Below are 17083 nucleotides of genomic sequence, written 5' to 3'. Positions count from 1 at the left end.
AAAATTAATGGTGTTTTATTATTTTAAAAATCTTAGATTTTAATCTCAGCTTTGATAATTCCCTGCTATATATTTTTGGTTACTTATTTAATACACTTAAAACTGGTTTTTACAGTCATAAAAATACGTAATAATGATAAATCCTTAGCTTACTTCACTGTGGAAGCAGTTCATTTGGTAAGATTAAGTAAATTATTGAAATACACACTATTTTGAAAACTTAATGCCCATAAAATTCTAAATGCTAATTTTGGAGTTGGAATACTTATTTTTGAGTCATAATGCACTCTTTTTATAAAAAAAAGTCTTAGTTTCAATTCAAAGTAAAAAATTAAACAAAAATATTGTGTCTATAGGCAATTGATTGAAGTCCATTCCCTTTTGCATTTAGGCAAAATTAATCCTATTAGGTCCTCTTTGACTAACGTTGGCACAAAGATAATGTCAGCCTTTATTAATAAACAAGGTTATAGTATAAAAGTTGTGATTGGACTCCTTAAATATAGTCAATAATGTAAAAAAATGAAAGAAATCAGGTTGCTCCCTGTAAGATTAAATATATAATTTCATAAAGTTGTTTCATGACAGCTTTTATCAAACTCTGCTTTCAAAAATAATAGTCTGATAACTTTCATGTTTATCAAACTCTAGTTTTTGGGGATGTGATAGAAAAAGAAATACAGCGGAAGGAAGACAATAACGACGGCAATAGTAGCAATAATTAATCTTATAATAAAATATGATGAGTTTTACTGGTATTTATTATTATTATCACTATTATTAATATTATAGCAAAGATCTAAACAGCTTTTACCCGGTACCCAAAAATGCCTTCAGTAGGTCCTATTAAGATAATTATTTTTCAGCTGAGGAAATTGAGGTCCACAGGGGTTATGTAACTTGCCCAAGGTCACATAATCAGTATATGTAGATAGGTTAGCATCCATGTCTGTCTTCTACCGCACCATTCCTGGTTCTTAACACAGCTTCCGATTCAATTTTTACTGATGAATTGAAGAAGAAATTAATGATTGAATGATGTACATGCAACTCAGATTAGACTTGGCCTCAAAATCCAGAGATTTCTTTACCTCTGTGGGTTAGCTCTGTGCTCATACATCAATTATTCTTAACTAGTCAATCCTAACAGGTGAATGTACCAGTAGTGGTGTGTGTTAACATAATGGGAATTTTAGGTAAAGAGAATCACAGAATGCCAGTGAGGTAGACACTCAATATACTGAAAGATATTTACTTGTGTAGTTCAGCATGGTGTCCTTTCTCTCTAGAAAGAGAGAAACTAGATTGTGATAATTAAATGAACTATGAGTGTAAGCTGATTTAATAACAGAATGAATCAAAGTGTGAAATGTTAGCATGTGCACATGACAGTGGTGTGGGGTAATGCATCCTGTGGCTGATACGACTATACTTGGTCATACAAGAGAGATCTGGCTAAAAAGTGTTACCTGACTCCCTCCTGAGACAAGTGTGATACATTTATGAGCTGAGTTGTGACAAATTTAGGAAGCTATAGGCAGAGAAAATAATAGAAGATTTGACAAAATGCCCTTATGATGCATTTCAAAGAGAGTAATTGTTAGAGTTTTATGATTCAGAAAGATAAATTAACGATGTGGATAGAGAGGGAATATACTCACTTTCATTTTAGTCCTTGATGGATCCAAATCAGAGTTTAAACCTAGATATTTGTTTGATTACCTGCAATAAGGGAAACATAATGTTTTAGATAGAAGAAGTTTTTTAAAACACATGTTATAAAACGACTTCACTTTTCTACACTTATTATTTAAAATTTAAAGATTTTGTTCAGATTTCCCCTTGTCATAAACCATCCATTTCTCAATCAAAAACTTACTCTGTGAGGATCAGAAAATCTAAGGAGCATACTTCCAAAAATAGTTTGTTTTGGAAGTTAAATGTCATATGTTTCATGATTATTCTGATATTGCTCAATGACACAGCCTTTCCCAAAAGCTTTTCTCCAAAAGAAACAGACACATTTTATGTAGTTTTGAATATAACGTTGTAGAAGAGCTTGTTTTTGAGGGAAACATAATAGAAAACTCTCTGGAGACAAAAAAAATGATATATCTGCAATATAATTAAATTTGGCAACACTTTTTAATTGGGTCCCCTTGGGAGCCATTAGGTATTGGAGGAATATAGAATTCTACCTATAATATTAGGCTTTGTGTGAAGCAAAGAGAAAGACTGATGAAAAAATTATTTCTTCCTTGATTATTTTTTAAATTTTCCTTCTGATTATTTTAAAAGAAGAGACAGTCACTTTGAGTCTCATAAATTTCAATGAGAAAACATGAATGATGAGGTCGGAATTTAATTGCGACCTAGAAGAATTCCCTACGTAGGTTTGTTCTACAGTAAAAACATGGATGAAGTATTTTTTTGAGTACAGCTAAGGTTCTCGTTGGCAAAGGTCATGCATTTGTGGTAGAGTACTTTCATATAGTATTAGAACTTTCTTAAAATAAATACTTGTATACTTGGATTTAGAGGGACTAGATAAAATGTGTGATCCAAGATTGGGTATTTTATAGTTTAATTTGTATTAGATCATTAGCACAATGGATTCCAGGTGCCTCGAATGATGATATCATAGAAATGCCAGACCGTATGGTCTATGCTCTACCAAGAGAATCAAAGCTAAAACAATCCCTGTTACTTTGCATAGTAGGAAGCATTTGTAGGGCTGAAGTAATAACTATGGTAAACAGTGCTCTCACATTATCAGGCAGTGCTAAAGACAAGATAAAACCTAACTATATAAGTCTAAATGGAGAAGTTATCTCATTCTTATACCAATATCAGCCAAGAAATTCCTGACGTTTGAACAGTGGATATACTCAGTGATATTCAACTGAATTTGATTATTTTGCTTTCTTTCCTTCTCTTGGCTTTCCCTCTTTCTTTTTTCTTTTGAGTCCCGTTAAAGAAAATGTACAGAAATGAACCTCTGAAAAACAGTTCACTTGGGAAGAGTACTTTTGCTCATTGTTTCAGAGTCATGTTTCATGAATGATTCATAAAAGAAAAAGAAAAAAAGCATAGAAAAAAAGCTCCTTGAGACTGGTCTTGGCAAGGATTTTTTTAATATGATAGCAAAAGCACAAGCAACAACAGCAAAAATCAACTGGGACTAGATCAAACTAAAAAGTTTCTACACAGCAAAAGAAAAATAAACAAAATTAAAGTTAACCTACAGAATGGGAGAAAATATTTGCAAAACATATATCTGATAAGGGGCTGACATCCAAAATATGTAAAGAATTCATACAACTCAATAGCAAAAAGGAATCCAATTAAAAATCAGGCAGAGAAATTGAATAGTTATTTTTCCAAAGAAGATCCACAGACAGACAGCAGGTACATGAAAAGGTGTTCAGCATGGCTAGTCACCTGGAAAATGCAAATCAAAACCACAATGAGCAGTCCGGCCCTGTGACCAAGTGGTTAAGTTCACACCCTCTGCTTTGGCAGCCCAGGGTTTCCCAGTTTGGATCCTGGGCACAGACCCAGCATTGCCCATCAGTCCATGCTGAGGCAGTGTCCCACGCGGCAGAGCCAGAAGGACCTACAATTAGAATACACAACTATGTACTGGGGGGCTTTGGAAAGAAGAAGAAAAAAAGAGATTGGCAACATAGGTTAGCTCAGGTGCCAATCTTACAAAAAAAAAACACACAATGAGATATCATCTCCTACTTGTTACAACTATCATCAAAAAGACTAGAAATAGCAAGTATTGACAAGGATATATGGAAAAGGGAACCCTTGCGCACTGTTGATGGGAAAGCAAGTTGATGCAGCTACTATGGAAAACAGTATGGAGCTTCTTCAAAACCTAAAATAGAACTACCATATGGTCTAGCAATTCCACTTCTGGGTATTAATCAGGAGGAAATGAAAATATTAACTCAAAAAGATATGTGCACTCTCATGTTCATTTCAGTATTGTTTACAATAGCCAAGACACAGTAACAACCTAAGCATCCATTGATGAATGAATGAAGAAAATTAGATATATATATGCAATGAAATATTATCCAGCCATTAAAAAAGAAGGAAATCTTGCCATTTGTGACAACATGGATGGACCTTGAGGGCACTATGTTAAGTGAAATAAGTCATATGAAGAAAGACAAATATAGTACGATCTCGCTTATATGGAATCTAAAACAAAGAAAACAAGAAAATACCCTAATGATTTTTATTTTGTGATAGTATTGTTGGAATCTGTTTGGAAAAAATTGTAACCCATTTCATGAAAGCACAATAGTTAGAAATACATGAGTGCTTAAAGACACTCTCATCTGTCTATGAGCAATAAGAAAAAGTATTTCTGTCACTGCTTTATAAAATATGTACAATACTTTAAATTAATCTGTGTATCAGAGTAAGCTGGAAGTCAAGAAACTAAAGCCAAATTCACTTACCCTCTATTTAGACTCATTACTACTCTCCCAAGACAACCAATTTTCTCAGTGACACATTGAAATTGAGGGTCTTATTAACCATAGAAACTAGGGTTGAGCACATTTTTTACAGTTTTCAAATACCTTAGAAGGACATTTTCTTGAATATGGGTAAGGAAGGAAGAACAATGGAAAGATAGAGTTTTTGCTAATAAAGGAAAACTAAGGCATGAGTAATTCATGTATCATCATTTCTGAGATACTCTCTTGAAAGTCAATATCTCATACCATTCAAGATTCTATGTTTGTCATTTTCTTCATGTTGGTAGGAAAGACCATTTTTGTATCAATTGTGAGAGTCCAAATACAATATGAATTTTATTGGGAATAGCTTAACTTACCTTTCCAGACCACTGTTTCATTTTCAAATATGATTGGCAGAAACAGAGAAATATTCAGTTAAATATTCTATTTTTTTAGGAAATGCAATGAATGGAAAAAAAATAAGGCAAATTTTATCTCGTATGTTACACTTAAACTTTGCTATTTTTTTCTAGGAAAAGTAATACAAAAATAAATGCAACCTTATTTCCAATAGCAAAGATAACGGTTTTGACAGTACACTTTATCTAAATTTCTATTTAATTTTTCAACACATTTTATTGATAAATCAAGGGGACATTTTAATAATGCCTTTAATTTTATAGCATGTTTTCTTGGTGACAGAAGAAATTTTTTTTCTTTTAAAGATTTTATTTTTTTCCTTTTTCTCCCCAAAGCCCCCCGCCGTTACATAATTGTATATTCTTCGTTGTGGGTCCACCTAGTTGTGGCATGTGGGATGCTGCCTCAGCGTGGTTTGATGAGCAGTGCCATGTCCGCGCCCAGGATTTGAACCAACGAAACACTGGGCCGTCTGCAGCGGAGCGCGTGAACTTAACCACTCGGCCACGGGGCCAGCCCCAATGACAGAAGAAATTTTAGAGACATTAAGATACATATTTTTATTTATTTCACATAAAACAAATTTCATACTTGTGTGTGGTTTTTAGTAAGCTTCTAATATTATAGCAATCTGTATTTTCTGGATAAATTCATAATCTCATATAAAACTTCACTTTTATATGAGAAACAATGGAAATTATTGATTTACACAATATTTAGTTATACAGGTGAGAGATTGACCATTTTCTATACAACTTGATAGTTAGAACCTGGTTACTAGGCTAATAAGAAAAAGAGTCATTGATGACCTATAAATATGCCTAGCTGTAAAAATGAAATGAGGAGTTTAAAAAATTTATGTAGAGAAATGCAGAGAGTTTTTCCTTCAGCTTTGCTTTCAAGGGCACATTTTTCACATAATCACATTCATTTACTTGAAGAAAAGATCACTCTCTGGACCAGGGACTTGAAGGCTTGCTTCACTTGTTCATTTCTTAGTGTGTATATGAAAGGATTCAAGAGAGGAGCCACTGAGGTATTGAGCACAGCTACTCCTTTGCTTAAAGTCAGTCTTTCCCTTGCAGAAGGCTTAATGGACATGAAGATGCAGCTACGGTAAGAGAGGGAGACAACTACCATGTAGGCGGAACATGTGGAAAAGGCCTTTTGCCTTTGACTCACGGAAGGAGTTCTCAGAATTGTCCGGATGATATATGTGTAGGAGAGAACAACTAGTGTTAAGGTGACCATGAGCGTTAACACCGCTGAAAAAAAATGCCATGAGTTCTAGAAAGCGAGTGTTCGTGCAAGAAAGCTGCAGAACTGGAGAAGAGTCACAGATAAAATGGTCAATCATATTGGAGGCACAGAAATCCAACTGCAGCAGCAGGGTATAGGTGGAAAGATGATCAGGAATCCTGCAAGCCATGAGCTAAGGACAAGAAGGATACACTCTGCTGCTCATGGTGGTTGTGTAATGTAGAGGTTTGCAGATGACTGCATAGTGGTCATAGGACATGGCGGCCAGAAGGTAAAATTCTGTTCCCCCCAAAAAGATGAAAAGAAAAATTACTGAGCCACACAACCATTATAGGAAATGTTCCTGTCCCCTGTCACAATGATGACAAGGAATCTAAGAATGCAGAGAGATGTGAATGATATTTCTAGGAATGAGAAGTTTCAAAGGAAGAAAAGCATTGGAATATGCAGATAGTTATCTGAAAGGGTGAGAATGATAACAATCAGGTTCCCAGTCACACTTAGCATATAGGTAACAAGCAGAAACAGGAAAAGTACAACCTTATCCTGTGGGTCATTTGTCAATTCAAGAAGAATAAACTCTGTTACTTCCATGTAATTTCTCATTATTTTCCTTCTTTTTAATGATATTCTTTTTTAAGCTTGAAATACATGAAAAAATAAGAAAGCCATGACACCAGCAAAAAAATACATGCATACACTCATTCAGATGCTTCTTTTTTGTTTGTTTGTTTGAGGACGATTCACCTTGAGATAACATCTGTGCGAATCCTCCTCTATTTTATATGTGTCGCCACCACACCCTGGCTGTCAAGTGGTGTAGGTGCAGGCTCAGGATCCTAACCCACATACCCGGGCTGCAGAAGCAGAGCACGTCAAACTCAACCACTACACCAAGGGGATTGTCCCAGGACAGACACTTTTTAAAAGATCACTGCTGCCTTTTACTTTTAGAGAAAAATTATTTTGTAGCGAATAGAAACAAAATATTTTTTAAAACTCTGTTATTTATTGACATATATTAATTCATTATTCCTATGTTTCCTTCATTGTATTCTTACCTATTTAAGTCTAACTCTCTGCTTCTGAATGTTTCTATATATTTCTGAAAACAAGAGGAAAAAAAGATTAAAATTTCTGAGATTGAAACCTTCTCAAATAAAATTCTGGGAGCTTACTGCCAGCATCCCACAGTACTCTTGAAGATACTTTTTGTTGTCACTTTCTTCTTCATATACATTTTTGATTTTTCTATTTTGTATAAGCATGTCTGTCTCCTTCCCCATTCAAACTTTTAAATCTACAGAGTTGATTCAGCTGTCCCTCTGTCAAGTAACGTGTTCCTGATAACAGCATACAGAGGTATTTAATCGATGGGAGGGTGTCCTCTATCTAATGCCAATGTCTGCACAGCAAGACGTTCTAGTATTAATCAGTAATTTGTTATAATGTTGTATTTAGAAACTTTTAAGATTGCAAATATATTCTTCTTGCATATATTTTTATTAACTTCCTATCATGAGTTATTCTCTGATATATAAAGCAGCACTTTTACTTGAGTCCTAATTTTATTTTTGTAAACTGCAAGATTTCTTACCTATTTCCACAATCATTTGGCACTTCACAATATTGCCTGTTCTTTTCCTGAGAGATGATGAAAGCAAACAGCTCAACATTCAAGGTAAGTCTTGGGGAGGCAAAGATTATTTCTTTTTTCTTTTTGTTCCATTTTTGGCTTGTAGTATTCTTGAATTTATACGGGATTTGTTTAATTGTTTGATCCTGTTTAAAGTCTTTATTTTCCATAAAAGCTTGAGATGTGCTGGCATCTAAAATCATTTTTTTTAATACTTAAATGTCCTGACAGTCTGCCTAAGTCTGTAATGTCTCATTTGTTTTCTATATTCTTCAGAGGTTTCGGAGCTTTCAAAAGAAATAGCACTTTCTCAAGATTAGCCAATTAGTTTAATATGTGAATGAACTTACTCAAAATTTTTACCTAGAAAATTCTGGGAGAGATATGTTTCCAATTTCCATCATCTGGTCTCTTTGTGATCATAACATAGGCATGTTTTTGTCTTTTGTCTTTACGTAATGGGTGCTAACCTTCACTATGTATAAAATTCACAATGTGCAAAACTAAAACAAAATATATCTCCTCAGTGTTAAAACACATCAAATAAATTGGTTTCAATTTTGTTAAAAAATTATTACATGATGTCCTGATATTTATTATATTAAAAATGCTTATTAAAAGATATCTAGTTAAGAACACAAAAAATCATGAAGTCCTATCAATTACAAAATATTTATGTTTATGGGGCCGGCCCCATGGCGGAGTGGTTAAGTTCGCGTGCTTCGCTGCGGCGGCCCAGGGTTCGGATCCTGGGCGCTGACATGGCACTGCTTGTCAGGCCACGTTAAGGTGGTGTCCCACATGCCACAACTAAGATATACAACTATGTACGGGGCGGGGTTTGGGGAGATAAAGCAGGAAAAAAAAAAAAAGATTGGCAACAGTTCTTAGCTCAGGTGTCAATCTTTAAAAAAAAGAAACATTTATATTTTAATGAACAAAAATATTGCATGAAACATATTTTTGTAGTTTTAAAATTTTCTTCATTTATATATTTCATATAAATTGTGTAGTTTAATTCTATTTTTCATAGTGCTGTGCATAATTGAGATTCCTTTCGTAAAGCACTATTAAAGCAGAAAATATATTCCTGAGAGAAATTACCAGAAAAATACTTGTTTTTATGGTAAATATCACTGGTTTAGTCAATGTCTTTTTTAATGGCTTCTTTAATTTGTTCAGAGTGCTTTGAGATTTTTCAAAAGCCTTTGCAATCTATTTCTCCTCTGCCATCTTATATTTCTAACCAAATATCCGAAATATTGATAATAAAGAGGAATTCCAAGAGCTCCTCTACCATGTTTATTGTCGGTGTCACAATCCAACGTACACATCAGGATAGATGCGGAGAGGGCTGATGGCCACTCTGAGTTTATTATAACCAGCGTTTCAATATATACATAGCTTACATCTGTTAAACATACACAGGTGTTCTGGATGAAGTAATTCGCGAATGCCAAGAATTCTTAGTGATTTCTCAAGGAGCCCACCCTCAGCCTCTGTTTTGATATTATCATGTTTTTGCTGTGCTCGTATATTTTTATCTCGGAGCAGGCAAGGCCTCCTAGGCAATGGCTCCTCCTGCTCCTGATATCTTGTCTCCATCTGTGCCCCTGGGTGACCGATGCCTGTCTTAGGTTGCCTCCCCCTGGAGGTCTTACCTGTCATTGGCTAACCGGCCTTCTCACCTCCTGGTCACAGCTTGTTGGGAAGCCTTTTCCAGTGATTATTAACCCTTCCTGCATCAGGGGCGGCTACATTTATAAAAAGTGCATACATCAACACATTTCTATACATTAACTCAGATTTCTCTAAGGATAATCCTATCTATTGCCACTTAAGAACTAGCATCTTGGTACTTGAAACAAAACAAGTTATAGTTGAAATGGATGCTAATGCTCTGTTTTTCCAAGCTTGGTGGTCAGGATGATATGATCTTTTGTACAGAGATAATGTTATCCAGGCTAGCCATAATTTCATCTGCTCCATTTACAATGGACTCAGGGGGATTCATTGATGAGGAAACAAAAGGCACCATGAAGATTGGCGTTCTCAAGATATCAAGCATTAAACAATAGTCTGAATTAGTACACAATTTAAAATGGAACATGTAGGTGATTGTGGCCTGAAATCAGAGCAGAAAAATTTATTGAAGGATTTACATTTTCCTAAGAATCTATAACTTCGTGAGGAGAAGAAAGTTAATAACAAAGCAATAGAGATTAGCAGTTTCTAAAATGGCAACAGACTAAATTGTGAACAAGTAGGTTTTTCTCTAATCTCAAGGCAAATATTAAGAATTCATTGTCATATTTTAGACTAGGGCTGAGGTCTCCATTATTCTACACCATAAGAGATGTCAGGCTTGTCTTTAAGGTTTTACATCTTTCCACTGAACGATGACGTGGAAACCTCATTGTGACTAGAATAACTGCCATTTATTCATTCAATAATTACCTTAGGTTCTGAGAATACAAAGATGATAAAGACAGCTCTGCACAGTTTTCCCTTTTTAACAGAAAAGTGTGAGAATTTTACATTATTTTTGAAATCTCAGATTCCTTTTCTCATGTTCAATATAAGCGAAATTCTCCCTGGCATCATCTAATTACTTACTGCCTTGATCTGAAAAGACATCTACAATATCCCACTCACATTCATTATTTGAGACTTATAGTTAGTTGCTATTTAATTTAGGAGTTCCATAGACATATAAATAGTTTACATTGAATGGAAATTGGGATTATTTAATGATCTTAAAATGCTAGGCACTTCCGTAACAAAAATTTTAAGATTATTTTTACTGTTTCTGTGAGAGATAAGTGAAGTTATTCAAGGTATGTTGATTAAGCAGTGCAGCGTACATACTGAAAAGGGGGTTATTAAAGCACAGTGGCCATTTTGAACTCAAAGTATATTATATTATTAAAGATCAAAGTAAAGAACTTGAACAATGTGCCATAATCATGCTCATATTTAATTACAAACATTGTCACATTAGTGTTTACATGATGTCTATCTGTAGGCCAAAATCTTATTTAATATTATACATTATGGAGAACTTATTATTAAATAAAGATACATGGAAAATTGCATTAATGTATATGAACTCATCTTAACTTGATTACATCTGCAAAGACTCTATTTATAAATAAAGTCATATCTACAGATTCCAGGTGGACATGGATTTTTGAAGGGCACTATGTAAACTAGTACATTACCCAAAACAAATGCTTCTAGTAACAATTTTAAACAATAACATATATCTCCACTCATCATAGCAATTTATGTGCTTTGAAAAATTTTTGCAGAATCTGCTCTTATATCAATATTTTCAACACTGGATTATAGGAGCATGCATAAAGATTGACAGAATTAAGTAATTAAATATGTTAAATTAAGAATAACTAAATAAACATGTTAACAAGTGATTTAATCTTTTAATACACCTTTTAAGAACAAATCCATCAAAGACTGAAGATTGTCTTAAACCTATGGTATACCAGTTTACTGATGATGAGATCCATATAATAATATTTTAGCTTTAGTTTACTTTGAAATTCACACCTGATCCATATTTTTCCCCCAGTGATCTAAGTGGTACAAATTATCAGTTAGCTATCCAGTATGCAGAGCAAAAAAGGAATATATGATTATTTAGTATTTACCTTCATTTTACAAAATAGAGAAATAAGAATAAAAACTAATAAATGGATAAGTTTAAAACTATAAAGAAACAAAAGAGAACTGAAAAAGTGATGAATAAAATTTATGTATAGCATATTAATAAACTCCTTTCTGTTTTTTCATTTTGTCTTCTATAGTAAACAAAGCAACACTCCTCAGCTCACCCTAAAGGCTTCTCTCCAATCAGATAAAATGTCTTATAAAATATTTTCCCTAATTTTAACATTTTACAGTTATGTTGCTGCAGAAATTATTATTGTGTTTTTAAGGTGGGAATTTTCTATTTCCTTCATTTCTTCTATATTTGTTAATTGGTATTCTTTTGTAAGAAAGAGTTAACCCTTTTCTGACTTTAATTACTTATTCAACCATTTATTTATAACAATATGCACTAATGAATATCAATGTTTTTTCTTTGGGTTATAATTCAATACTACTGTAGGGGAGGAAGACATTTCCTCTTCCCAAATGTGGGTTCTTCTGGCTGGAGAACGAATTAAATTCACATGAGACAGAATAGCAAGAGAAAATTAAACAAAGCTTTATGAGGAACCATGGCCCAAGGCCTTTCTTCCCAAAGGAAGAAAGGGCACCGAAGAAGTGGGGTGCACATAGTGGTTATATACCCCCAAACAGGGTGTTTCACATGTGATTGAAATGTCCCTCCCACAATAGTCACAAGATTGCCCTGTCAGCACAGTGCTTGATGGACACAGAAAGGTAGTGGTCTGCTGTCTCAGAGGGCATAGCAGGAGGCTAGTCGATTGTCTGGAGCTGGGTGGTCACAGGTGAGCGCAGCAATCAGTTCCTAGCCTAAGGAAAGATGCTTAATCCTTAAGAAATGCCAACGTTGTGGGGGGGGCGGGGGGAAGTCAGTTACAGGAGGTTACCAGACAGGCACAATAAAATGCAGATTTAAGTCCTTGCCTTTGGTATTGATTAAGAGTTTCTAGAGAGAAGGTCATCGCCTTTCTTCTTCCTGGTACAGAGAGGGAGGCACCTTTACAGATAGAGATTTACCTTACAAATGTAAACATGTCCTAACAAAGAGTGAGTTCCATTCCTCAGAGCCTCCTTCCCTGTCCCAGTTTATCAAAAGCAATCAGCCTCAAATAATCCTGATGCCAAAGAGACACATCTTGGGGTGGCCAATTACAGGTCCCCACACCGGAAACTGATTTGAATCTGAATTGGGTGAAAGTTTGTGATTCATCATGATAATTTAAGTCAGACTTCTATTAATAAGATATTATTATTATTAAATAAGAATTACCTCAGTAGACTGTCCATTCATTTGTGTTCTAGACTTTCATGATTAGTCTCCCACAACAGAGGTAAATCTCTGTGGATTATCATTTTTATTACCACTCTAGACATGCTCCTGGAAATTGTACAATAACTTGGTTTCGCCATTCCAAGACTTAAGGGACACATTAGCATGGATGCTTAAGGGATGCTTCAATAGCAGCATCTCCCACTTTAATCATCCTCCCCACTTCTTTTCCTTGGTTAAAAAAGAAGAAGATAGGGGCTGGCCCCATGGCCGAGTGGTTAAGTTTGCATGCTCTGCTGCGGCGGTCCAGGATTTCACCAGTTTGGATCCTGGGCACAGACATGGCACCGCTCATCAGGCCACGTTGAGGCGGCATCCCACATGCCACAACTAGAAAGACTTTCAACTAAGGTATATAACTATGTACCGGGGAGATTTGGGGAGATAAAGCAGAAAAAATAAATAAATAAAAAGAAGATTGGCAACAGTTGTTAGCTCAGGGGCCAATCTTAAAAAAAAAAAAAAAGATGACCTTGCAAAGAAGTTGTACATGTTTCAGCGGTGGATGTCTCGGGGAAGAGAGTTTTCAGATTAATGAGTAGCTTGAACATGCTGAATATATTCCAATCTATTGATTTAAAACTCTCTCTCTTTCTCTCTCTCTCTCTCTCTTTTTTTTTTTTTTTTTGCTGAGGAAAAGTGGCCCTGGGCTAACATCTGTTGCCAATCTTCCTCTTTTTGCTTGAAGAAGATTGTCCCTGAGCTAACATTTGCACCAATCTTCCTCTATTTTGTATGTGGGACACTGTCACAGCACAGCTTGATGAGCAGTGCGTAGATCTACACCTGGATCCAAACCTACAAAGCCCACACCGACCAAATGGAGTGCGTGAACTTAACCACTATGCAACCAGGCCTGCCTCTGATTTTAAAACTCTTGATCTCACCAATCTATTGATTTAAAGCTCTGTATTTAGGAGTTTATGGCACTTCAGTTTCTTTTGTTATAGGTTAACTTTGAATCATCTATTTATAAACCACCTGAAAATCCAGTGGAATTTCTCCCTCTACTCAAGGTAGCATGGCATATCCAGAATTTCTGATAGATACACTCATTTCAACAAATTTAGCACAACGTAAAATTATGTTTCTTCTTCCCTGGACATGTGCCATGAGAATCCATCTGAACTTAAGTTCCCATATTTGCGTTAAAATAAATTAGCAAGTGTGTTAAAATAAACTAGCATCATGTACAGCATGGTGACTATAGTTAATGATACTGTATTGTATATTTGAAAGTTGCTAAGAGAGTAGATCTTATAAGTTCTCATGACATGAAAAACAATTGTGTAACTATATGGTAATGGACATTAACTAGAGTTATTGTGACATTCATTTTGTAATATACACAAATATCTAATGATTATGTTTCAAATCTGAAACTAATACAATGCTATATGTTGATTACATCTCAATAAAAAAATAAAAAAAAATTTTAAAAAAGGAAACAAAACATCAATATTTTTCCAGCTTTGGAAAAGACAGGCGCTCTATGACTTTGATGGTTGTACCATAGTTTAAATCCACAATGAGCCGCCCTGAAGCTTTCCGCTTTCTTCTGCTGGTTCCCAACTTTGCTGGAAACATCCGTGTCCCTCCATGCCTGAATCTTTGGCCTTCTGCAGCCACAGGAGGAAGCCTCTGGGTGCCGTCTCTCTTCCCCAGTGCCTATGGGAGGAGAATTGAAGGACAAGAGCTCCATCACATTCCTATTTCTGTTTGGTTCTTTCCTGTGACTTCACCTTTCCCCTGCCAGGGAGACGCAGGCTTTGTAACGTTTTGAGCAGTGTCCCTGCTCACTGAATCTCCCCAAACTGGCCCACTTATTTCCCATTTGTCTATTCAGCCCAACCAATGAGACTTAGGAGCTGGATTTGTTTGCATTGGGAAGAATTTTGAGTCCCAGCATTTCAGAAACCAAAGATAATCTTTATATTTCTTTGTTTTTCTTGCTTTTTGTTTTGTTTGCTTTGTTTCATCATCATCATTGACAATATATATATATTTAATTAACAAAAAACTTGCAAAACTTTTAATATGTAAGGCTTTGCCTTCTTAGTTTGGGCACGCTTGCCATCTCCTGGATATGGCCAGACTCTGATACACATTATAGGTCTGAAAATAGACTAGGAGTTGTGAATCACCACATAAAGAGAAATTTGAAACTAGCTCCTTCTTGTGAGATAACTGTAGAGTTTCTGACCAATGCATGGCCAGCCTCATGAAGCAGAAGGAGATGGAGCTCTCTGTTGGCAAGGCAGTCTAGGTGATACTTTCAAATTCAGGTACTTGGTTATCTGAATCCACAGAGATGCCTTCATTCTGATCCTCAGTCCCCATCCTTTCCCAATCAATAGCCTAGCATTCACATGAGACATTTGGAGAGGTTGTGAATTAAATCAATTTTCAAATTAAGGAAACTGTGAGAACAAGATTTAATATTGGCTACGTAATCTCTTCAGTTATGAGATAACTGAAAGATCATAAAGGTCTATTTTCTTTCTTTAAGTTCTCTAATGCATTTGGAAGCAGCCAGCCAACTGTATAAGCCTTGTATTCATTATTCAAGTTTATTCAACCTTGTTTTTAGTAGGCATTTAATTCTAGGTGAGCTCTGCCTTGGTAATGTGTGAATGTAGACTGCAAGTGATTCATTGTCTATTGAAATCACCGCTGACTTCAGACCAAACCAGGTGAATTAATTGGTCCCAGATTCTCACTGCTTTGAGAGCCTGCTACCTAGATATGCTCTCTAGATGGCAATTGCAATTGCAGAGAACAGAATTCACCCAAGCTAGTTAAACATAAATTTATTTAATATAGTGTAATGAATGGCTTAAGGAATTATCAAGAGAGCTAAAAGCAGATTTTAGCATAAGCTTCCTGGAATAATCTCAAAGCCACTACACAAAATTGAATCTCCATGAGACCTGCTCCTCAGGAATCTGGTACTATCACTACAAGATTCAGGGTAATCTGCATCTGCAATGAGCTACACCAGCAATATAGATGCTTAACTATAGCTAAGTTTAAAGCTCGTATCTTTTATAGATATATCTGATTGGCAGAACTGAAATCACATTTAGAATCCTAGGTTCAAGGACAACTGAAAATGTGGTCTTTGTAGTCTCTGCATAAAGGTAGATTTATATGAAGGAATTTTAAAGATGCAAAATGAGTAAGTTCATAATAAAAAATTTTTAGAGTAGTGATATCCAAAAGAGAAGTGTAAATTATTCACATCAATAAATTAAGTAAAAATTATTGTAATTGTGATTTCTAATCTACAGTTGAGATAGTACCATATAATGTGCTATACAAGGACGGTTGTCTGACTGACACTGTTGTGATGCATAAACCTGAATTATTTTTGAGTAAATTGTATTGGATGACTGTATGTCGCTAAATTAAAGCTGGCCTTGTTTAAGATAATAGTGATAGCTATAATTTATTAAGCACTTGGAAGACACCAGGCATTTTTGTAAGCACTTTTTAAGCTTTATCTTAAAAATAAAATACTCACAACCATCCTCTGAGGAAATTTCTATTATTCTCCCTAATTTCCAGATTAGGAAACTGACTTATTGAGAGTTTAGCTAATTTGCCCAAGGCTGTGCAAATGGACTTGGGCTTCTGGAGATTACATACAGTGAATGAGGGAGAAGAGGAGCTGTTGCTTAGACTTGAAGGATGCAACTCAAGGAAGCCACTAATATCTGAGGAGTAATGGCAAAAGAACTTCTGGAGTGTTACAGGGTGAGGAAGTAAAAACTAGGGCACCTTGTTGCAAAAGAGAGTCTATTATGGGTTCAATTCCCTGCTCTGCACCTCTAGAGAGCGGGTATTGGGCTACTGATGGAAATGGTTTATTCTTCTTCCAAATAATGTGCACAGGTTCTGCACTAAGCAACAATCCTACTTCATTTGCATGTGTAGCCCAAAGACTAATTGGGACATCTTTTAAAGACTCATCCTCTTCAGAGGATTTTAAATCACGACGAGTTTCTAGCGAGGAAAGTAGGAGACTTGGAGTTTTGTCAGAGGGCAGGGAGATTAAAACACCTTTTTCATTACAATTTATAGTGGCATTAAATTTACATAACAAATCTCTGCCAAAGAGGTTTGCTGGTGAACAGTCAGAGACCAGAAAGGCATGATGAGTGTTAAGGGGACCTAAAGGTACTGGAATTGGCTGAGATATGGGCAGTGAAAGAGGCTGCCCAGAGACTCCCACAGCTTGAATAGACTCAGAGGTGACAGGTGCAG

Source organism: Equus przewalskii, chromosome 5 (genome assembly GCF_037783145.1).
Source record: "Equus przewalskii isolate Varuska chromosome 5, EquPr2, whole genome shotgun sequence".
Taxonomy (NCBI): domain Eukaryota; kingdom Metazoa; phylum Chordata; class Mammalia; order Perissodactyla; family Equidae; genus Equus; species Equus przewalskii.
The sequence above is the reverse complement of the archived record's forward strand: the minus strand, read 5'-3'. Positions refer to the sequence as shown.